Source organism: Lissotriton helveticus, chromosome 4_1 (genome assembly GCF_964261635.1).
Source record: "Lissotriton helveticus chromosome 4_1, aLisHel1.1, whole genome shotgun sequence".
Taxonomy (NCBI): domain Eukaryota; kingdom Metazoa; phylum Chordata; class Amphibia; order Caudata; family Salamandridae; genus Lissotriton; species Lissotriton helveticus.
In genome coordinates this window covers 2102713148-2102738141 of record NC_136063.1, presented here as the reverse complement: position 1 = coordinate 2102738141, position 24994 = coordinate 2102713148, and the positions used below count along the sequence as shown (strand labels likewise).

Here is a 24994-nt window from a genome sequence, read left to right as displayed (position 1 = left end):
GAAAATAGGAAAAATGTTCATAGTATCTCTGCGCGCCGGAACATGGTGTCATAAGGCTCCGTACTAACCATGTTCTGCTTCAGAAGTGATGCATGAGGCCTTAACAGACGCCACTCCTGAGCACTGACATCAGCTTTAGAGCGCAGCCAGACGTGGAGTCCAAAAAGCAAATTGATAGACAAGTGTGCAGATTCTTAGACCTTGTATCTTATTAATGAGTAGAGTCCAATTATAGAACGGGGAGGGTCGGTGAGGATTCTGTGGCTAAATAGTCTCTACCAGAAGGAGCATTACCAAAGGTAAGTAACTTGTTCTTCTGATGGAGACTTCTAACTACAGATTTCTCACCTTCTGAATAAATCCCAGGCAGTACCTAATTGGAGGAGGGTAGTCAATGGACTCAAACCAGAAAGTCCAGCAGGACCGAAAGGGCATATTGCCCTTCTCGGCGGACTTGGCTGTCCAGGCAACAGTGGTTTGTGAACTTATTGAGAGATGCCCATGTAGCAGCCTTTTAATTGTCTACGACAGGAACTCCGTGTGCTAGCGTCGTAGTAGAAGCAGCTTTGACCCCTGTAAAGTGAGAAAACTGGTGGTCTTTGGTATGATCAATGTAGAAACCCAGTGCTGTTTTGGGCCCAAGTGGTTAAATCTCGCCTCCTCCTGAGAGGGGTGAGGCGGAGAATAAAACACTGGTAGGGTGACGGTTTGACAGACATGGAACTGGAGCACAGGGCAAAAGCGTCTCAGAGGGTATAGCTGTTGCAGAAGGCGAACTCGCTAGCGGTACTCCAGGTGGAAGGCCTCTCAGCTTCATGGGGCCTGAAGGAGTGCCAGAGGGAGTAGGCAGACTTCGCAGGTCTTGGAGTCATGTCCCGACCTCAGTCACCACAGGCATACACAGTGAGAATCTGGCACAGGCATCTCTTTGCGCCATTCCTTACAGAGTTTAAAATCTCTTGTACTAGTGGATGATATCTCTTGCACACGGACAAAAACATTGTGAGAGGGGGAAAAAAAACTGAGGAATGCGTCTGTGGGAGATGAGAAGCAGGTCCGGGGCTGCGTCTGGTGGTGCGGAAAGAAAGAAACAGACGTTTACCCGCTAGAAAATAACCTTTCTAGGGCCCGCACGTAACTTCTGGGGAAGAACAGCGTCAGTGTGGAGCAACACAGTGCTGCCTTCTGGTGCACAGAAGTACTATGGAAATGTTTCAATTCAATTCAAATCTTTATTTCGGTTAGAACAACCATAAAAGAATGAAATACAGGACAATAAAATCAACTTCCATCATAATCAAGTGGATGTCGATACATAGGTAAAAAAAGTTTAATACATGAATAGGCTATGGGCTCAATACAGAGTTATCTCTAAGGGGACACACAATTTTACCAGACATTAAAAGTTTGCCAAACACTATTTAAGTCCGAAGAAATGTTTCCAGATTCAGTCTAATGCCTGGGAAATATTCCAAAAGTAAGGAATTTGCAGCTATAAGTCTCTATCAGAAATCTATGTTACTGAAGAACTCACCAGGTCTTATAATAGTATTAGTCATTCTATTACGGATGCTAAGCAAAGCATAATGATCACTCTCAAAATATGATGTAGTGTCTTTTCTTGGTTATTATATATACACAGGATGGGTACAACAGACAGACATTCTCTTTAACCCCACCCACCTCAGCCCAGAGACTCCATTTGGTGTTTGAGGTGTCACGCTGTGAGGGACGGCAATTTGGCTGTTTATGGAAGCATAGCTGATGATTTGTCTGTAATTGTATGAGCTTGCTTAGGGTATTTCTTGCAATGAGTGCCTCAATATTAGTCCATTGATGCGCTGGAGAAATCAGGAGTTAGTTTTCACAAATATTTTGCCTTCCTTGTGAAAACTTCATAAGTTATTGCTTCACTAGTCTCCTGAAGACCTGTGGGACCCTTTTCAATAAAAACGTTCTGAATAAATGTTCTAAATTGCACAAACACAACTAAAGAGGGTGGGTGGGGGGCAAGGTGACAGAAAAAATGCCAGACATAAGGTAAAAGAGCACAGACATGTTCAGACTCTCTTCAGCAATTAGACTTTTGTCTGGTTTTGGGATGAAGAAACTACACTTTCGGTATCCTGGGAATGTATTCTCATAAGAATGTCAAAAATAAAGGTAAATATTGGAAGTGACAGAGAAAAATATGTTGAATGAAACCAGGAATACTACTTTTTGAATGCTTTCCGGTTGCAGTGATTTATGGGGGAAAAAACAGTTTCTTTGCCTTGCTATGAAATCTGTTTTTTCCCCTCAGACTTTCAGCCAGTTTCTAAGTTACTTTGGGTGATGAGTGATGGGGGAGAGGCTGGGTAACTAGGGATGGGGAATCTGGTGCAATTGCTTTTGTCCTTCCTATTTTTTCCTTATCTTAGCACTTTGTGAAATGCATACAGCTATCCAACTTATTTTACTTAATTATTTTATGTGGACTTAGCTTCTATGATTAGTCTCACAAAAACAATTTTACCTTGCAGGGCTCTGATGAGGCCAGCTACTGGCAGTAATAACTAGAAATCCAACACCGAAATCTCAGCTCATGACCACTGCTCATCTTCCGATCACCTTATCCAACTAGACACTCCCCATAGGTGGAAAGGGTAAAGAACAGAACGACCGACCACGGTCTAGCACAGCCAGAAACACAAGTACCATCAATAGTTCTAGTTATGGTGCGACAGACTTCCCGCACCCGTCGTTCTGAGGTGCAATTCAGATCCAAATGTTCATAAAAAAGTGGAAGGCGCACTCTTTGTAATCAAACAAAAGTCCATTCAATTCAGGAATAATTTTCTTTATTTTGGTAATCTCTACCAGAAACGATACACAGCCAACGCGTTTCGTTCCTTGTTGGAACTTCGTCAGGGCTCTAAGTTCATATATACCGATTTGGTGTAGAAGCGTAATTCAGTTCAAATTGATAGAGAGAACACCATGTGCTGATATTGGTACAATATAGGACTCAAAAGCTGTATGCGCCAAAATAGCATCAGAAATCTGATCCAGGTAAATAACACGGACACCATTGGCGAAAGGGTTCAACAATAAATGACAAACTCCCAAGGAAGTATATCCATAGACATCTAAAGTCGAAAGAGTAGGAGTACCTATGTGCCTCCTTTGGGAAGGTCAGTAAAGCGATGCCGAGCAGAGAACAGCCTATTAGGTTCAAACTCTGACATCTACGACAGTCCCTGGCATGATAAACAGGAACAGGTTCGAACCTATATATGTCATACAGTTTGCAATATACAGAGTTTGATTTGGATCATTTCTTCCTCATGACTGGATGCCGTTGTTGTCTATCTCACTTCTGTTCCAGATTGGATGGCTGCCCTCCCTATCCATGGGTATGTGCCACAATGCGGTCTCCCAGTGTTCTGGTTGGCTGACTTGTAGCCTTCCGCTACTGACCTTGTTTGCACTTAGGGAACTCATTTTTTCAAAATAAATATTTTCCGCCAACCCAACAGTGCTCTGAGGCGCATATTTGTACCGGAGCTTGAAATGCAAAAAGCATCCCTAATCGTTGTTTTCGGTGGTAGACATCTTAAAATGACAAAAACAAGGGTATGCAGTTCCTAAGGGTGGAGGTGGGAGGGTAAGGGGGATTTACATTGTAGATACCAGGTGTTCCTTATGGAGAAGAAAAACTGAAGATGGAATAGCTCCAATTAGGAACAGGAGCCCTCACACACCCCGAAGGGTGTAATGCTTCATCATCGGGCAGCTCCTCGTTGGGCCAGCTCTGCAATGTCCAAAGGGCCCCACAGGACACACTTTGCCAGAGGTCTTCTCAGGTTGCCGACGTGAAGCTAAAAAATGGTATTGGGGCGTATGTGTAGTGAGTAGAGATGGGAAGAAAAAAGTGTGGATTAAACTAGCTATAGGACTCCCAAAAAAGAATTTTATTCGATGGGTTCCTATGCTATGAGTAAAAACAATTGACTGTCGTAGCTGAAGAGGGAAAATTATACCTGCTTGAGATCAGAGTGATACGTGTGGGCTGAAGTTGATGGACCTGTTTCATGCCCTGAATAGTCCATCTGGATCTTGGCATTTGTTCAGACTTGGGTAGGTCTTGTGCTTCAGAGGACCTACAGCTGAGTGCTTCCTGCCTAGACATATTGCAGGTTGGGGCCAAAATAACCCCCCTTCTAGTTGTTATCCAGAAGGTATACCTCACTTTTCCGCGTTTTTTCAACCCTTTTACTTTTGACTACGACACAAGTCCAGACTGTAGGGGAAGTGACCTTCGTTACACATACCTATAACCGTCCCCTCTAGAGTAGATGAGGATTCCCCTGGTCCTGATGAAATGCCAAGATCCAACATGACCGGGGCCAGGCAGTTTTGAGGAGGGAAGCTGCACGGTCAATTTCAGCCCTGGGAGCCCAATCCCATGGGGGCTAGCCTTTTTTTTTATTTAGGGGAGGGGGCCATCCTGCCCCTCTACCCGGGCTGATATTGGCCCCGAGTACCCCATCCATCAGGGCCTGACCACTAAGACATGTTAGGTGGTTGGAGAAGGGGTGAGTGGCCCCCCTCTTCCCAGGCCGAATTCGGCACTGGGGACCCCATTCCCTGGGGCCTGGTCTTCTTTAAGTGGGTACCTCCAAGGTACCCACTTTCCATTGGGACCACGGGTGGAGCATGAAGGCTCCCGCGCTCTCTGCCTCCTGCGGGAGCTGGCATTGCTTGTATGTGTGTATGTATATTTATGGATAATGTTACTTACCTTGTAAGCATCTGTTCTTGGCATGTAGAGCTGTAGATTCACATGCTTTGTATACTCCTGCTAACTATTGTTGGGTCTGGATGTTTGCAAGTTGTTTTTCTTCGAAGAAGTCTTTCCAGTCACGAGGTAGGTGACTCCTCCTTTCGGTGATAGTGCGCATGGGCATCAACTCCATTGTTAGATTGTTTTCCCGCAAAGGGTGAGAATGGAGTTAGCAAAGATAGAATAGAGATGTCCATGCATACGTATGTAAGTAAATAGAACTGCAACAGGTGTAGGTACCCGGGGAGGCGGGTGGGCGCGTGTGAATCTACAGCTCTACATGCCAAGAACAGATGCTTACTGGGTAAGTAACATTATCCGTTCGAGGCATGTGAGCTGTAGATCACATGCTTTGCATAGACAATACAGCAGTATTGTCCCAAAGCAGTGGTTAACATGTAGCTGGTGCAGTTTATGAAAAAGTGTTCTGGGTACTGTCTGGCCTACATTAGCTTGCTGCCTTGCTAACACATCTACACAATAATGCTTGGTGACTGTGTGTGATGTAGACCTTGTTGCACCTTTACAAATGTCAACTAGGGGGTATTGTTAAAGTTCTTTGCTTTTGCATAACATGTTTGAATACATTTCACAATCCGTCTAGCAATACCCGATTTGGATATAGGATTGCCTCTGTGAGGTTGAGCAAAAGCTACAAACTATTGTTCTGTCTTAAGAAATGGTTTTGTTCTTTCTATGTAATATAACAAAGCTTTTCTAACATCTAAAGTGTGTACATCTCGTTCTGCCACAGAATCTGTTTGAGGAAAGAACACAGGTAACTCAACCGATTGATTTATGTGAAAGGCAGATACTACTTTAGGGCGAAATTTAGGGTTTGTATGAAGGACCGCTTCTTCCTTGTGAAGTTGGAAAAATGGTTATTCTATGGTTAGTGCCTGTGGCTCACCCACTATCCTTAGTGAAGTAATTGCAATGAGGAAAGTGACTTTGCTTGAGAGAAATTGCAGTCACATTTATGCATTGGCTCAAAGGGTGGACCCATTAATCGTGTAAGGACTATGTCAAGATTCCACGCTGGAGCAGGTGGAAGTCTTGGTGGTATAATTCTTTTTAGTCTTTCCATAAAAGTTGCTTTGACAACTGGTACTCTAAACAGAGATAAGTGCTGTCTATTTTTTAGGTACGCTGCTATTGCAGAAATATGTAAGCGGATGGATGTGTAAGCTAATTCTGACCGCTGTAAATGTATTAAATAATAGATGATATTTTGTATAGAAGCATCCAAAGGATTGATAGGGTTATTATTGCAATAGATAACAAATCGCTTCCACTTGGCTGCTTAACAAGCTCTTGTAGTAGGCCTTCTGGAATCTCTGATAATGTTCATCCAGTCTGGAGGAAAATTCAGATATCCAAACTCTATGACTTCAGGAGCCAGATCGCTAGGTCTGGGTGTCTGATTTCCCCATGGCTTTGTGCGAGGAGACTGGATGTGAGATATAGCTTTTGATGTGGAACTATTGGTAGCTCCAAGAGGGTCATGAACCAAGGTTGAGGGGCCCATGTGGGATCTATTAGGATTAGAGTAAGGGATGTTTGCCTGAGTTTCCGAACCACTGATGGAATGAGTGGGAGAGGAGGAAATGCATATGCAAAAATCCCTGGCCAGTTCATCCATAGTGCGTTGCCTTTGGAGAGTGGGTGTGGATACCTGGAGGCGAAGCTTGGGCATTTCGCGTTTTTGTGTGTGGCGAAAAGATCTATTTGAGGAAACCCCCTATTTTGAAAGTATGAGAGGAGAACTTGAGGGTGGAGTGGATTCGCAGTCTCAGTCTGCTGAGAAGGTCAGCGATCTGATTGTTTACTTCTGGAAGATGTTCTGCTAGGAGATACATTTTGTGATGTATGGGCCATTTCCAAATGTCTTGAGCTAGCTGTGACAGTTGGAGAGAGTGTGTCCCCCCGTTTTTGTATATAGTACATAGCGGTCATGTTGTCGGTGCCAACTAGGAAAGCTTTGCCTAGAAGGTGAACTTGAAAAGCTTTGAGCGCTAGAAACACTGCTAGCAGCTCTGGATGATTTATGTGGAGAGCCTTTTGGTTTTGATTCCACAAGCCTTGATTTGTGTGATTGTAGAGATGAGCTCCCCAACCAGTGCGCGGCACGTCTGCTGTTACTACTGTCTGTGGAACCGGGTCTATGAAGGGCTGCCTTTTTATACATTTTGTGGGTTCCACCACTGCAGAGAGCGATGGGTGCAGATGTTTACCAACACTAGATCGGTAGAAAGACCCTGCGATTGGTTCCACTGACTCACTAAGCATTCCTGAAGAGGACGCATATGAAGCCTTGCATGGGGGATAATTATAATGCAAGAGGCCATCATTCCCAGCAGTTGCATATACACTCGAGCTGGTAGTGAGTGTGTGGGCTGAAACTGAGCGACTAGAGCCTGAACATTGCAAATTCTGGCTGCATTGGGAAAGATAAGACCTTTTTGAGTATCTAAAGTGGCTCCTAGATAGGTTTATGTGTTGGAAGGTTGGAGATGTGACTTTAACACATTGACTGTAAATCCTGGTTGGCTCAGTAACTAGTGTGATGTAAGTGTACTGGAGACACTTTCTGTAAGTGCTGGCTTTGATGAGCCAGTCGTCCAAGTACGGGAAGACATGAATATGTTATCTCCGCAGGTGAGCAGCGACCACTGTCAGGCATTTGGTAAATACACTGGGGGCCGTGGTGACTTCAAATGGAAGCACTTTCAGCTGGTAATGCTGCCCGCTACCACAAATCTGAGATATTTGAGATGAGCTTGTTGTATTGGAATATAGAAATATGCATCCTTTAAGTCTAGAGTAGACATAAAGTCGCCTTGCTGTAGAAGTGGGAGCACTTGCAGAAGTGTCACCATGTGAAAATGATCTAACTGTATATAGCGATTTAACTCTCGGAGGTCTAAAATGGGTCTGAGAGAGTCGTCATTTATGGGTATTAGAAAGTACAGGGAGTACACCCTCGACCCTTGATATTGCAGTGGTACGGGCTCTATGGCTCCGTTTAAAAGAAGAGAATGAACCTCCTGTTTGGGGAGGTGTAGATGATCTGGTGACATTTTGTTTAAATGCGGGGGAATGTTTGGAGGATTGTTGGTAGTCTCCAGGCAATAACCAGAAGGGATAATTCCTAACATCCATTTGTCTGTAAACAACTATGCTCTCGCAACCACAAAACAGTGTGACAATTAAGACAAAGGTGACAAAAAGTAACAGAAAGCAGCAGATCTCTGTGTTCGTGTTCTATTTTCAATAGGATGTTTATTTGGATCCACAATCAGCCACAATCAGCCGACACGTGTTTCATCGTGTTGAAGTGGAGTCAACACGACTCTTCAGGGCTGGTATAAGTTCCAGGTATTGTTTCGTTGATGGAAAAAATTTTTTGTGAGCAAGTAGATCGATATATCCTGAAAAAATACTTGACGGGTATGTCAATATAAACATCCTATTGAAAATAGAACACGAACACAGAGATCTGCTGCTTTCTGTTACTTTTTGTCACCTTTGTCTTAATTGTCACACTGTTTTGTGGTTGCGAGAGCATAGTTGTTTTAAGTCTATGATAATCCTCGATTGTCTTGAACGCTTTTAGGGTTATTCCGTTCGCTCTGAACGCACCACGTGTCTGAACTCCTCTCCTTACAGGTTGTAACGTTTACTTCAGGCAGAGCACCGTTATCTGAAATTTCTCTCAACCCTATTTAGCTGTTTTTCTGTTATCCATTTGTCTGTAGTTATTGACTGCCAGACTGGGAGGAATTATGAAAGACGTCCCCAGACAGGTGTTGAAGGATCAGGGGAATCGTAGGCAAGTCACTGTTTGGTATTTTACGTGGAGGTAGGTGTTGTAGAACCCCTACCTCTACCCTTGACATTGTTGCCTCTGTAGCCTCCTCTAAAGAAACCTCTTGAGAAAGAGCGATGATTGTTGCCCTTGTATGATGTAGAGGAAGTGTCTGAAGAGACACTTTTTGGAACCCCACGATAAAAGGTGCTCCGAAAGGAACCACGGTGGGAAGGGGTCTGTAGGACTCCCATAGATTTTGCCACATCTGTGTCCTTTTTAATTTTTTCTAAGGGCGTGTCTACTGCAGGACCAAATAGATGTTGTTTGTTGATTGGTGTGTTAAGAATGGAAGCCTGAGCTTCGAGTTTAAAACATGAAATCCTAAACCATGCTAGTCTTCTTAGCAACACACTGGTATTGACGGTTCTAGCCACAGTATTGGTGGAATCTAATACACACCAGTTGGAAGAATTAGAGAGGAGTATCCCCTCTTGCACTAAATCTTGGACTTTGGCTTTGGGTTCATCTGGTAGAAACTGGAGCAATTGCTCCATTTCATCCCAGTGCGCTCTATCATATCTGGCTAAAAGGGCCTAAGTATTAGCGATACGCCAACAATTTGCAGCTTGGGAGGCTACTCTATTCCTGGATGACCTTTGCTCTTTGCATGGAGGTGGAGCATCCCCTGACGTCTGTGAATTGGCCCGTTTACAGGCATTTGACACCACTAAAGAGTCTAAAGGTAACTTCCCTTAATGAAAGCTGGATCTGATGGTGCTGGTTTATACTTTTTATCCATCCTGGGGGTAAGAATGCATGCACGAACAGGGTCGTTAAATATTTCATCCACATGCCTTAATATACCTTTTAGCATTGGGAGTGTGTGTGGTTCTTTGGGAACAACTAAGGGTTTCAAAGAGGAAATCCTCCTCTAGGGATTCCTTATGTAAGTGTATCCCATGATATTCAGCAGCCCTGCTTAGCAGCTTTATGTAGCCTACATTATCAACTGGTGGAGAAGGCTTGGTAGGATAAAGATCAGGGTCTTTATCCATGGGAAAGTCTGTATTATATTCCTTCCAGAGGTCTGCAAGTGAAGGATCATTGCCCCCATCATCCTGATCATCAGGTGTTTGTGATTGTGGCTAATAAGTAGGAGTAATTAGTAAATGTTGTGCTTGTGGTGAAGGAGGTGATGGAGGAGGAGAAGGGTTAATACTAACATGTTTCCTTTTAAAAGGAATGTGGTAAGTGTCCTCTGAGTCAGATTTGCGTTTATGTGGCCATTTGCACAAGTTGCACAGTTTGTGTGGGTCGGTGCGTAGAAACTTTGCGTGGCACAAAGGGCAGAATTTAAATGGAGTCCGTTCCATCGACTGCGAGGTGGACTGATGCGGGTAGGCCCGACGGTCTTCCACAAGTTTCCTGATCGAAAAGAGTTTTTGTATCAGACACGATACGCAAAGAAAGTGAATACGTGATCGAAAACAATACCGTTGAGGGTAAGTGGATTGAGCACCGAGGGGAACCCGAGAACTGGACTCGAACCGGAGCGCAGCAATTCACGTTTGAACCCGATGGCGGAAAAAACAATAACAATTGAGTCGATGCTCATGATCACCGAATGGAGGGGTCATCTACCTCGTGACTGGAAAGACTTCTTTGAAGAAAAACAACTTGCAAACATCGGGACCCAACACTAGATGGCAGGAGTATGCAAAGCATGTGATCTACAGCTCACATCCCTCAAAAAAATACACACACACACACACACACACACACACACACACACGTATCTCCCAGTGGCAGTGGGTAGTTCTAGTTAGGTCAAAGTTTCCATAGAAAATGCCTTTTTTGTTTTGCTTATAACTATGGCGGCGTTTGACGAATCTTCACGAAAATGTCCAAGCAAGTGCTCTTTTTTGCCTAGTTTGAGCATGGAAAGTTTTGGGTTGATCTATCAACAGGGAGGGTGAGAATAAAATGGAGGAGTGGAAGGCACAAAAAGCAAAATCCCATGCATTTTTTAGAAAGTGCTACTGCTAAAACCTCTAAAAGGAATTACACCTAATTTGGTAGGAAGCTAAATCTTGACCAAGAAAGCGTGCTATTTGTGATTTGGTGTAAATTCGTTCAGTAGTTTTGGGAAATTAAGGTTAACAATATTTGTATATCTAGATGGTTGAATTTGGGAGAGTCTTGCGGGAATCCCGCAGGAGTGCAAATTAAAAAGGGAAGTATATGACTGGTCGTGAGGCCATTTTTTACCGTCAGGCATCTCATGAGCAAGAGGTTTAGAAATTAAATGGCTGCCATTACTGTTATTAAAAATTGCTGGTGTTGTGAGAATGGAGTAAAATAACGTGTATAAGGGGCAGGGTCAAGGCGTCCTGTCCCCAAAGTAATTGAGAGGAGGTCAGTAAGGCATAAGTAGTGTGATGAAAGAGTGATTTGTTTTATTTTGTGATCCTGTGGGACTGTTATGGGATCGTAAAAAAATTTAAAATGGGGCGGAGTAGACAAACATTTTCCACTCGCCCATGTAGACCTAGTGATGACTGTCACTGTAGAGGCAGTTCATCTATATACCCTACTAAGCTCATTTGTTACCATGTACAATGTTCTCAGTGGAGAGGCCAGTTCCCCCCCATACACTAACATGCATGCTTGTCTTCCTGTGAAAGGATGTTAGCAGATAGCTGTCAATGAGAAGTCAGTCCCTCTCCACGCCCTACTATGCATACTTGTCATCTCAGAGAGAGGTCTCAGGGGAGGGGCCAGTCCCTCCCCACACTGTACTACACACACCAGTCACCCAAGGGAGAGGTCTCAGCGTAGAGGCCATTCCCGCGCCACATCCTACAATCCACAACTATTTTCCTAGAGTGAGCATCAAATAGAGAGCATTTCCTTCCTATACTCTAATATATACACTAATTTTCCATGATATAGACTTTAGCAGACAGGCCACTAATTCCTCACAATCTACTATATACACCTGCCGTTCTGGGAAAGAGTATAAGCAGAGAAAAGAATCCCTTACCATACCCTATTACACTTAAATATCACTCACTACAGAGGTTTTAACGGACAGTGCAGTCTCTTCTCATACACCATCATGCAAAGCCATTCTCCATGGAAGGGATGTGTGCTTCCTCTCCACAACCTAGCATGTGCACCTTGGAGATAAAATATTACTTTACATTAAAAATAACTAGTAATTCACTGGAAAAAAAACAAAGGTTAAAGCGACGTTATAATTACGTGTGATAAAAAGGTCTGTTTATTTTAACCTAAAAAATTCACTGAAAAAAACACAAAGGTTGAAGTGATGTTATAGGTTGCTGACTAAGTCAGTGACCACATTAATTTTTTGGATAAAAAAACCCCACAGATTTCAACAGTTGTAGTTAGCAGAGCTAACGATAACTTGTGCCTGCCATTCACTGCTTAACACCTCACATATTACATCACTCATGACGTGATACGACATCAGTGATGACATCTCAAATGACATCACTAATGGCATCATCGAACTTCATTTGTACACATTACTCTGTAAACAAGTATGGCATTAGAGGTCTGAAAGCAAGTACAAAATAGCTCAGAATAATGTGTAGCAACATTAATGACATCACAGACACAACTGTAGGTGTGGCAAGTTTGAGCTATGTGCAACACTGACCCTATACCATACACTTCAGGGGTAGTCTAGTTCACATTAACAATCAATCACAAATATATGGGAAACGCTCACTACACATCGTGTTCAATCTGTATACAACTATTTAGAGAAATCCAAGTTAAACAAGATACTCAACGTCTGCTCCAAAGCAAATGCCTTACTACAGACTGTCTTAATCTTTATCAAGCAAAAAAAGTAAACAGTCCCAAGGGTACAAAAGTACAAAGAGCAATAGGTCTCACTCTAGCACAAGTGAAATACACAAAGCAATAATACCTATTGCTCTTTGTACTTTTTACTTTTTTTGCCTGCTTACCCCTAGTCCCGCATTGGATTAGTCAGGGGACCTCTCCTGTTTTTTGTTTAATCTTTATCAAACCTCTCAGTGACTGTACCTACATTGCAAAATTAAGTTGATATGAATAGAAAAGTAGGTGCTGTAAGGAAAATATTACGTAACCTGTAAGCATCTGTTTGTGGCATGTAGTGCTGTAGATTCACATGCTGTGCATACTTCTGTCATCTAGTGTTGGGCTTGCACAGGTACCACTTTAAAAAAAAAGATTTAAGTCTTTCGTGTCTAGGAACTTTGTGACTCCACCTATTAGTGGTATTGGCATGGGCATTGGCTCCATTGTTAGATTGTTTTTCCCGCATGAACGGCGAAAGCAGAGAAGGAGCATAAATAGGCTTTCCTGTTTTCAGTTTCTATTTTTGGTAAATTCTGGTGGGGTTTTTTCAGTGATTTCAATACCTTAAAACAGTTGTTATCAGTGGTTACATATTTGCACTCCACTAAAAACGATTAAAAAAGTGTTTTTCCGGTGTTTATGGAATGTTTTCCTTTTATTATTGCTTGCTTTCTGCACTGATAGAACATGGTATATAGACAGTGTATGTATAGTGTATATGAGATCCAAATAGATTTTTGCAAATTAAACTTATTGTAGTACACCATACAATACTTCTTCAGTGAGTCTTCGGTCATGTGTGCTCGCTCTTCCCTTCCGATGTAAACTTCTGTGAAAAGGCCCTCTCAACATTGGCACTTGAGATGGGCAACGCCAAAACAGCCAGTACACAATTTGTTAACTCTGGCCACTGACATAGCTTTCCATGCCAATACTGGTGCACTTGAACATTTCAATTCTCATGGCAGGTTCTGCAACATTTGCATTGAGCTGGCGCTTGTCCCCTTTACTCAAGGGATCTAGAACTTGTACAGAGTACAACAGTTAGATGTCATTGACTTCAAATGCCATTGGTGGTGAAGGAACATTTCTATGAATCCTTGAAAGCCATTTCTCATACATTGTAAAATAAATGTTCCTGAATTGCTCTTCAACATTGCTTTGCTTACCAAGTGGCAAGCACTCTAACATGGAACATGTTGCAGTGCCAAAGTCACTAAAGGTGCCGCCCAGCCTACTCTCTAGAAGATGTTTCACATCTACACCAATTATGCTGAACACTTGCAGACAAGGGTTTTTTCAGACTCTAGTTTTTTTTATCATGTCCACTACAGCATTTCTGTAAAAATCTAATAATGCAGTAGAGTGAACTTTTTTTTTACATCACTATCAATATGCGACCAAAGATCCTCACATTTCTTGCCTTTGGCATCATCACTCAGCCACAATTCTGTAAACGGTTGCCACATGGATAATATAGCATTCATAGCCCCTTGAACTGAGAACAATCAGCTAAAGGACACAGTTGGGATGACTCTTTGATGCCACACAAAGCAAGAAATTATCAATATTTGCGTTTTAGTTCCTGTGCATAAGAAAACAGTGTTCCAGAATAGACTAAAAAGTAAACAGCATCCCTTATTTACTCTGAAGAATGTAAAGATGCTTTCAGCATACCATCTAACAAGTGGCAAGGATCTCCTACAGGGAATTAGTTCAGCTCGAGTATCAATTTTGGCAGGTCATCACACAATTTTTTCATATACGTAGCTGAATCACTGGAAATACAAACAATATCACTCCAATCTTTGTTGAACTTGGAAAGAACCTTTTTTGAAGAGCATTCCAAGTGGCACTACATTCCATGTTTTCCAAAAGTCTCTCATGTTTTCACCACTATCCCAGAAGCTTGGTGATCACTATACCTTGCGTTGAATGTTTAAAGCCTGAGGTGTTGGCAATTCTCCTACTATCAATACTGACTCACTAGAAACTGTGGGCTGATGTATTAAGGGCTTTTACCCATTCTCTGTGGGTAAATGTGATGACACATATTAGGAAAGATTCTTATGAAACCAGCCATTTTACCTATCAGTGAAATAATCAAACACAGCCAAAATATCAAATATGATTTTGATATTTCCTGATGCTCAACAGTTTATAAATTAATTAAATGAGACCTAAAACATGCTTCTAAACCCTGCATCTTTAGACCAAAGACCACAAAAACTGAAACAAACAAAAGGAAGAAACAATATTTTAGTGGCATCCCTAAACATCAAAACTCAAGCAGAATAACGTTAGCCAGTCTTTCTTACTGCTAGCTTGTATAACAAAGTTACATTGTATTGGCCCCTTCAGGAAGAAAAAAAATGACTTTCACTCTTTGTCCTTTCTTTGAATGGCATTTAGTTTGTGATTGTGCAGGTGTTTTTTCAGTGTTTATATGTTTTCACTGGGGAGGGTTATTTCTCTTTCAGTGGGGTTTTATCAGTTATTATAGGTTTAAACCTAAAACCCCACAGCCTAAGCATAAAATACACTAAATATATCCAGGCAGAGGAAAGTATTAAAGACAACGAATTTAAAGAATACCTGTTAGTTGATCTGGAAGGAGGGTGGGCGCATGTGAATCTATAGCACTACATGCCATTAACAAATGCTTACAGGGTAAGTAACATTTTCCGTTCATGGCATGTGTGGCTGTAGATACACATGCTGTGCACAGACGGTACAGCAGTCTTCCTTAAAGTGATGGCTTAGCCTGAGGATATTACAGAAAATTGTAAAAGGGTACATCGGACCGACTCTAGCTTGCTGTATGACCAGAACATCCACACAGGAGTGTTTAGTAATGGTATGAGGGGTATACCAAGTAGCTGCTTTACAGATTTCAGTCATTGGTATATTACATAAGAAAGTCACAGAAGCGCTTTTCTGAAGAGTGGAATGAGGTCTAGTTGACACAGGCAGGGATCTTTTAGCTTTGGCTTAACAGGTTTTCAAACATTTGACTAACCAATGTGCAACATTTGCCTTGGAAATGGCACGCCCCATGTGAGGCTTGGCGTAAGATAAAAAAAAAGCTGTTATGTCTTACGGAAAGATTTTTTTTCTGTCACTGTAGTATATTGGCGCTCTCTTGACATCTAGAAAATGTAGAGCGGGTTCTGCTACAGTCTCTGGGTGCGGAAGGAAGTCTAGGAGCTCAATTGTTTGGTTAATAGACTACCGTATGAAGAAATCTTTGATTGGTATTGAGGACCACCCTCCCATGATGAACCTGGAAGAAAGGCTCTTCCAAGGTAAGAGCATGTATTTCACTGACCCGTCTGTGGGAAGTGATGGCTACAAGGAAAGCTACCTTCCGGGAGAGAAATTGCAGTGGACAAGAGTAAAGTGGTTCAAATGGACGGTCCATGAGTCTTGTAAGGACTATGTTAAGGTTCCACACAGGAGCAGGAGGCGCCTGGGGTGGGATAACCCTTTTGAGGCCTTATATAAAAGCTTTAATGACTAGTATTCTGAAGAGTGAAGCATGCTGCCTATTGTGCAAGGAGAAAGCTACAGCCTGCAGATGTAACCTTATGAAAGTGTAGGCGAGGCCTGACTTCTGCAGGTGGAGTAGGTAACAATGTGTTGTACTGATGCTGCAAGAGGACTGATATGTTTGGGGTGAATACAGTGCACAAAACGTTATAATTTAGCTGCATAGCAGGCTCTGGTACTGGGTTTGTGTGCCTCCATGAGAATAGACATACACTCCTCTGGAAGGTTAAGGCAACCAAACTCAAGCCCTCAGAAGTCAGATCGCAAGGTTGAGCTGCTGAGGGCTGTGATGTTGGAGAGTGCCGTGGGCTTTGTGAGAAGTTCCACTCAGTTGGTAGCTTCTCGTGTGGAGCAAGAGAGAGCTCTAGCAGTTTGGTGTACCATGGCTGGCGTGCCCATGTTGGCGCCACTAGGATAAGAGTGAGGAATGTCTGTCTCAGCTTACGGACCACAAACAGTAAGAGTGGGCGATGTGGAAACGCATAGGCAAATACGCCTGACCAGTTCATCAATAGTTCATTGCCCATGGACTGTGGTGTGGCATTCTGTAGGCGAAGTTTGGGCAATTTGCATTTATTTTCTGTGGAGGCGAACAGGTGTAGGAGAAGGAGCTGATGCGTCCTGATGAGCAGGTCTGCCAAATTGTTGTCTACCCCGGAAATGTGCTGGATGCGCAGATGTTTTCTGTAATGTATTGTTCTCCGCCAGATGCTGTTGTCTACATTGGACAGCTGTGGTGAGTGTGTGCTCCCTTGTTTCTGTAAGTAAAACATGGTAGTTGTGTTGTCTGTGCGTATCAGTACTGTTTTGTCCTGAATCAGAACATGAAATGTCTGGAGAGAATGCTGTATAGCCAGCAACTCCTGATGGTGGATGTGGAAGGAATGAATGCTGGGCAGATGTCCATCTCTCCTGAACAGTAAGGTGACGGAGATGCATCCCACAGCCTGTGAGTGAGATCCGTGGTGAGGGTCTCTTGTGGAACTAGGCCGCAGGAGGGCTGCCACTGCAACAGGCTGTATGTGTTATACCACTGCAGAGAGATGTGTGCGGCCCTAAACCAACACTAGATCATCTAGATGACCCCCTGCTTGAGACCACTATGACTCTAAGCACTCCTTCAAAGAGCACATGTGCAGTCTGGCCAGAGAACTTTAACTATGCAAGATGCCATCATGCCGAGCATGTGCATCACATTTCTGACCGTTACCTGATGATCTGTCTGAAACAAAGGTGGCATGTTTTGGAAGACTTGAACTCGTGCTGGCCTGGGGAAAGACTTTCCCCACCCCTAAGTCTATGATGCCCCAGAGAAATGGATGCACCTGAAAGAGATGTAGGTCATATTTGGTCGGACTGATGGTGAAACCGTGACCATGTAAGGTGTGACTGGTGGTCCAGGTTTGCACTATGCATAATTGGTATTGATCAGACAGTCGTCCAGATAGGAAAACATGTAGATGCCTTTCTTTCTGAGATGAGCTGCCACAACAGACAGCCATTTGGTGAAAACCTTGTCTGTAGGATCTCAGAACGGAAGCAGTTTAAACTGGTAATGTTGTTCTCTCACCATAAATCTCAGGTATTGTTGTAGAGCTGGGTATGTGGAAGCAGATCGAGGGAGGTCATGAAGTTGCCTTGCTTGAGAAGTGGTATGACATCTTGTAGAGTCATCATGTGGAAATGTTCAGACAGAATATATTTGTTGAAGTGTCAGAGTTCAAGGTTGGGCCTTAGGGAGCCGTCCTTCTTGGGGATAAGAAAGTACATGGAATAGACACCCTTTCTGTGGTGTTTTTGCAGAACAAGCTCTATGGCGTTGCCAAGTTATGCAAGGTACCTGTCCTATGAAGGACTTTATGGTAGGACGAGACCTCTTCTGGGTGTGAAGGTTTTGCAGGGTACAAGTCTGGGTCTGTATCTGCTGGCGGTTCTGCATCATAACCTTTCCAGGGGTCTGGGAGCGATGAGGAGGGTCATCGCTCCCAGACCCCTGGAAGCCTGTGGTGAGTGTTGTGGAGAATTCACATGCAGTAAAGGAGAAGTAGGACAAGGTTGAGAAAAGGGAGGAGGGAGTGGAGGAGAACAGAGTGGACGAGTAGGTTGAACAGGAGGCAGTGGACTGGTAGCCCTGTCAAGCTTTTTAGACGTTTTGGGAGTGGAAGGCACAGGACGGTTGAGGGCTTCCTTAAAAGTCAACTTCCTCTTGTGATAAGCTGAGTCTTTCGGCAGCTGCGGATGCTTTCCTATGATCCTACTAGCACCTGGATGGATGTGGATCCTCTGCTGCTTGAAGTCGAGATCATCCTGGAGCCGCTGGAGAATTGGTTGGTCGAAGTCCTCTGAGGTAACAAGAGTATACAGCAGCAGTAGGTGGCAGTCTGGAGGGAGCCGCCATTTTTTTTTTCTTTCTCTGAATGTCTCGGCTCTGAGTGCTTCGAAGCCGGGTAATTCGGCTCTGAATGCTTCAGTGCAGCATGTCTCTGCTTTGAACGCTTCAAGTCTACCCGTTTCTTATCCGAATATGGTTGAGGATGAGCCCTTGAGTCCTACGCCAAAGAAGCAGACTAGGGATTTTTTCCTGTGTTGTTAGCAGAAGGAGAAGAGGATGAGGTGGAAGATGGAAGGATGGAAATGACCGCTGTCTGCCTCTCCCACACCCTCTGTACACTTTTAGAGGAGGTTAGCGGATTGCAGTTGTTGGCGTCCTTGAAACTAAAAACCTCTAGAGAAGCCACTAAATCTTAGGAATTGCCTATAATAACTCGGCAGCGACTGAAATCCCAAGGAACAAGCTGTGGCCCAGCTGTCCTTGAAACATTCTAAAGCAGAATCTGCCTTCGCTCTGAAAAGGTGAGAGCTGGGCAAATCCATTAAAATACTCTGTACAGCCAGTGAAAATCTAGTACCTCTTCGACCATGCACATCGTTTGGCAGAAATTAAAGAGTCAGCTGTGTGCCGACGTGACTGCGCTGAATTTAGAAGCGAATGAATATATCTAAGTATTACAAAGAAGGCTGGCCTGTTCCTCAAATGGGTGAATGTACGTGTCACACTAATGTTTGGATACTGTTGGTCTCTATGAGTCCTACAGTTGGGCATCCATTTTGTTGGATGTAATGTCCTCACACACCCTTTCAGGTGTCATGCTTCATCATCTGGGCTGCTTCTCGATGGGTCGGTGGTGCAATACCCAACTGGCGGCACCTCAAAGAGGGGGCACTTTGGCGGAGATCTTTTATCCAACTGCCGTCAGGTGAAGTGTGGGTGTGGGCCAGAAGAGCGTAGACGTATACGTGAGTTAAAATAAAGCTCGGAGTACCTGTATCAAGTTTATTCTTGGGGTCCCCTGCTTTAATTAAAATGAAAGACTAGCCGGTACTCGTGGGAATTCAATGTTTCCTATATGAGTATCGGTTAGTGTGTGATCTAAACGGTCGACATGTTTCTCGCGTGTGTGTACAATGACTCGCGATTCTTTAGGACCTTAGTAAAGAAAGTATCTTTAATGGAAGACTGCCTACGTTTACAGGATATACCTGTGTATCTAGTGTACTATTCTAAAAATCTCACACAAAGAAAATGTGCTCCATGTGGTAATGTACCTGTATTGCGCTGCATGTGCCGAATGTGTTAAGTAAACACGCAACAACAGTACCTGGCGGACTGTACATCGGGTTCAGACATCCAAAATATGGTTCTAGTCTCCCGTGTGTCCAACAGCTCGACCTACCCACGCCGCCGGGTCCGTGTGGTCATGAATATATCTACCCAGTAGATAGGTAGCATTAGTGGATTTAAGAGCCCTGCTTTCAGACAAGAAAATCTTTTTAGTCGACTGCTCTATTTTATTGGACTCTCTATCCGCAGGTAAGGAAGGGAATGAGCCTGGGGTCAGCTTTGACGAACATGAGGCTTGAACAACCAGACTTTCTGGTCTAGGATGTGAAGACATCAAAAAAGAGGATCTCATTGAGCCAGTTTACATTGTCTAGCTATCTGCCTAGAAACAGCAGTGGCTTTTGTTGATTTCTGCCAGACATCCAAGATTAGCTCTGTCAAAGCCTCACAAAGGTTCAAAGGACTGCAAAGAAGTGAGGAGCACCCTCAGTTAGAATATTTGATTTCAGTTCCGAGGTAGAGTTAGATCTAACATTTCCACAGCTTTCCGGATGACGGAATGGTATGTCCTGACTTCAGGAGGTGGACTACCTTTTGGAGATAGCAAGTCCCATTCTGGGGATGCATCCAAAACTCTTGAATAACCCTTGAAAGTGTGGGCCAATTGAGTGTTGTACGACAATCTCTCGTTCCTCCTCTACTTGGGAGTCTCCTTCACCAAAGAAAACTGACCTTCCTCCATAAATCACTGGGACTCTCTTATGAATCTATGCCTAGGACCAGAAGAATGTGGGAAGGATGTGGTGCCTGCGACGCGGTTATCAGCACCAGTGATGTCGGTAATGGTGCTGGTTATGAAAGAAGGGGCACAGGAGTTGAAGCTTGTGACGTCAGCGCAGACATAGTCGTCACAGGTGGCTTCAGCTGTGATGATTGCGGCACTTCCAAGGGAGGAAGAACCCAAGGAGATGGTCTTCTAATCCTAGCAAGCTCCATCAGTGCTGTAGTCAGCCAGGGTATCTACTAAAGGTCCCATGGGGCTCACAGGTGCACCAGATGCGGCCATCTCCCTACTACAATTGTTGAACAAAGATTTCATAAAGTGACTCATGACCTCGCTTCTTCTAGTGCTTTTTCCTCGCCGACTTCGAAGAATGAGGAGATGGAGACCTGGATCTTGGACGAGACTTGCGATTACCTCTTTTCTCTTCCTTTGCTCTTGCCATAAGCAATGTTACCTTTCTCTCCTTAAGCATCTTTGGATTTAATCTCTGGCAACTGGAACAGGAAGCAACATCATGATTTGAACCCAAACACCAAAGACAAATGTCATGAGGATCAAGAATAGACATTTGAGCCTCAATCCTTGCAGGGACTTTTGAGGCAGTGACATTTTCCAAAATTCTGCACTTTCTAAGAGAATAAAAACCAGCCAAAATCATACAATTCCTTAACGGAGAGTATGAAAGAAACCATTATGTGTTGAAGACGTGTAAAAAAGGGAACCGATGTCAACATGATGCTGGGGCTGTTTATGCCTTCATGGATGTAACAGGTTTTGTGTGCAGAGCCGTTCTTGTGTCGAAGCCCTGTCGATGTGTGAGAGGTAATAAAAAAATTTCCATGGAATGCTGGTGCATAGGGATATTCATACGGTGATACATTTCTATGTAGATATATCCATCAGAAACATTGTGTCCATTTCATTAACGATATGGCGCATGCTCATGGTTTGACTTACAATCAATAGCTACACTGCAGTGTTTTTCTGGTAATGAAAAATATTTCATTTCCTTCCTTTTTTCTTAACATTACAGTTCATGTTTAGAATTTAGTTTTTACTTGCTATATCTTTTTTTTTTTTTTAACTCTGTTTATTGATTTTCCAACATAAAACAATACAGGGGTTTGGATTCACGATTCGGTGAGACAATACCTGTGGCAGAAAACATTGATGGTACATGGCAATTAAACATTACAAATAGTAGCATCGGCGATCATCAGAGTAAATACAGTGGAAGTCAGTTAGGGGTAGTGCCAGGACATTGGTATGTAGAGGAATGGGGCATAGCACAGTACACAACTGGGAAGTGTCAGGGGTAAACATCTAATGGTGATAGGCACATTGACAGTAGATAATGTTGTATCATGGCATTCGGTAGGGTATGAAAGTATACATGCAGCAATGGAACCTAATCTAAAACCACCCAGTGGTTGCCGCAGTTGTAAGGCGAAACCCGTCAAACCTGGGCATCAGCGCTAGTCTGGGGGGCCTCCCCGTCTGGGCTCGTATCTCGATCTGCCTGGGCCAGTAGGTAACTCACCAGGGGAACCCAAATGTCAGTAGGCCTACTAGAAAGCGGGAGTAGGTCAGTGAAAGTTACGTATTGCTCCTGACAGTAAGTCATATCGGCGAGCCAGTCCTTAAATTTAGGGGCCCTGCCACGTCCCAATCTACACACAACGCGTCGTTTCGCTAAGAGCAACGCGATATCTAAGAATTTCCTGCAGGACTTAGGGATATGTGGTGTGTGCCCTAGGATCATTAGCAATGGATCAGGATTTATGGATTGTTCAGTCATTGATTCGAGGGCTTCGTGCACTTGCTGCCAGTAGTGGCGAACAGGAGGGCACTCCCATGCAAGATGTAGGAAATCGGCATGTTTCGCACGGCAACGCTCACATCTATCGTAGTCGGACAGGCGGAACCTGTATTTTTTTACCGGGATGTAGTATAGGCGTTGTAAGAATTTATAATGGATTATCTTGAGTCTGCTACTGGATGATATTACAGCCGTGAGGTTACAGCAATATAACCACTAGTCGTCAGTGATCTCAATCGCTAGCTCAGAAGCCCAGTGCATTCGAGCCCTGGCTTCCGGTCCCGGAGTACACGCCCTGATGTGGCGTTACATGCCCGACACTAAATGTGAGCCATCCTGTGAACACAGCATGAAGTGCAGCGGAGATAGGACCTCCGGTTCATTGGGAAATTCAGGCAGACTGTCCCTCATCCCCTGGCGCAGCCTCAAATAATAAAACATTTCAAGCGGATTGTAGGTGTGAGAAGTAAAAAACAGTTCCGCAGTTTTAAACTGGCCAGCAGAGAAGAGGTCACCCCAGCTGGTGACTCGTAAGCGCTCACAGAGCAATCGGAAGCCACGTTCCTGTAGGAGGGCAAGCCTAGGGTGATACGTCAGCGGCAGCCGAGGAGAGTATAGCAAGCTGCACATCAGTCTCTTAGCTATGCGGCTCCAAGCATCTATAGTGCATGTGACGGAGGTAAACGGTGTCGTTATGGATGAGGCCGGACAATAGAGGAGTCCATTAAGGGGAAGAGGATGTGCAATCCAGTCCTCCACCACAAGTTCTGGCATGAATGGAGTGGGAATCATCCAATGATAGGCATAATGCGCATGAGCACATAAATAGTAAGCTTCAAAGTCGGTTACATCAAAACCCCCTTTATCGTATGGCTGGATCAGCATGGACCATTTCAGCGGTGGGCTCTTGCCTCCCCAGAATAAGCGACATAGCTCCGACTTCAATGTACTAAAGAAGAAAGCTCCCGGGTAGTAGGGGATGTTAAGGAAGAGATAAAGAAATCGGGGTAGCACTATCATTTTGATAAGTGAAGCCCTTCCAGCCATGGAAAGTGGAAGGGTGATCCAGCGATCTACCGATGCGGTAAGTTTCGTAATTGCTACAATGCAGTTTGAACGCATGGTTTCATCTTTATCACGTGAAATCTGAATTCCCAGGTATCGTAAGTCCGATCAACACCATTCTAGAGGATAGTCGAGGGGGAAGTCAGGAACCGCATCAGTGAGCGGGTAAAATTGCGACTTAGCCCAGTTTATATGTACACCAGACATTCTACCAAATACAACGAATTCCCTGAGTAAGGAATTTAGGTTCGATGCTGGATCCTTGACAAATAATGTCATGTCGTCAGCATATAACGACACGTCGATCTGGCGCTGGAAACAGCGAAACGTGCTGTCGCGGTGCAGTTGGCGGAGTCTACAAGCAAGTGGCTCGACGGCTATCGCAAACAAAAGTGGTGACAGTGGGCACCCCTGACGAGTGCCCCTAGAAATGGCAATAGAAGGTGAAAGGCGGCCGTTAATCAGGACTTTCGTGGTTGGTTGCGTATAGATCAGTTGAACCCAGGAAATAAATAATTTAGGGAATCCCATTCGTGCTAGAACGGTGAACAGGTATGGCCACTCGACCGAATCGAAGGCCTTGGTGGCATCTAAAAGGACCGACGCGACTGGCAGGTCGGGGTGCACTGTGCGGAGCAGGGAGAATACAGTGCACAGGTTATGGGAGGTGGATCGACCCGAGACAAACCCAGACTGGTCTGGTAAGACAATCCGGGTCATAAGAAGAGACAGTCTGGTAGCCAGTACCTTCGCTAGTATTTTAACATCGCAATTCAAGAGCGAGAGCGGGCGATAAGAATCACAAGCGCTGGGGCTCTTGCCAGGTTTTAATAATGAGGTAATGATGACCTCGCGCATTGAACAAGGTAGAATGCCGTCCGCTAGTGACTCCTCGAAGACCTCACAGAGAACAGGGGCCATGATGTCGATGTAGGCTTTATAAAACTCCGCCAGGAGTCCGTCTAGGCCGGGAGCCTTCCCATTCTTAACTGACATGATAGCATCACGGATTTCATCTAATTCAAATGGGGCAGCCAGGAAGGCCCTGTCGCCATCACTGAGCCAGCAAAGAGCTACATCGCTCAGGAAATCATTATATGGCACATCAGCCGTCGTGGCGGTGGTGTAGAGTGCATGATAATGAGAAACGAGAGCAGAGAGTAGGTCATCTGAGTTTCTGACCATGTGCCCTTGGTCGTTTACGACCTCCAGAATCGTGTTGTGAGTATGTGAGGCGCGCGTCATTACCGCCAATGCCTTGCCCGGTCTGTCTCCCTCACAGTATTTTCTAGCCTGCCAGTGTTTCCCTTTAAACTTCGCTTCCCTGTTGGCCTCTTCTTCGTAACTCGTAAGTGTGTCTCTAAACTCTGCGTGGGTGTCAGCACTGTCCCCCTCTACCATCCGAGCCTCCAAGGCCTTCAGTTTACTATCGAGGTCGCGGATCGTGCGCTGAATGTCTCGCAGAACTCCGAAGCTTTTTGATATGCAATGTCCCCTTATCGTTACCTTAAATGCTTCCCAGATGTGTTCGACAGAGTCGACAGAACCCTTGTTTCTAGGAAAAAATGCGGCAATTTCATTGCTGAGTTCACTGTGAAACACAGGGTCCAACAAGACTGCTGGCTGCAATCTCCAGTGTGGCC

The 24994-nt window shown here is 44.2% G+C and overlaps 1 protein-coding gene across 8 annotated transcripts in view; it reads right to left on the bottom strand.

The window, feature by feature from the left end:
* LOC144829535 (phosphatidylinositol-binding clathrin assembly protein-like) overlaps window positions 1-24994 on the bottom strand; it is a 995507-nt gene that overhangs the window by 211149 nt on the left and 759364 nt on the right. The window lies entirely within an intron of this gene.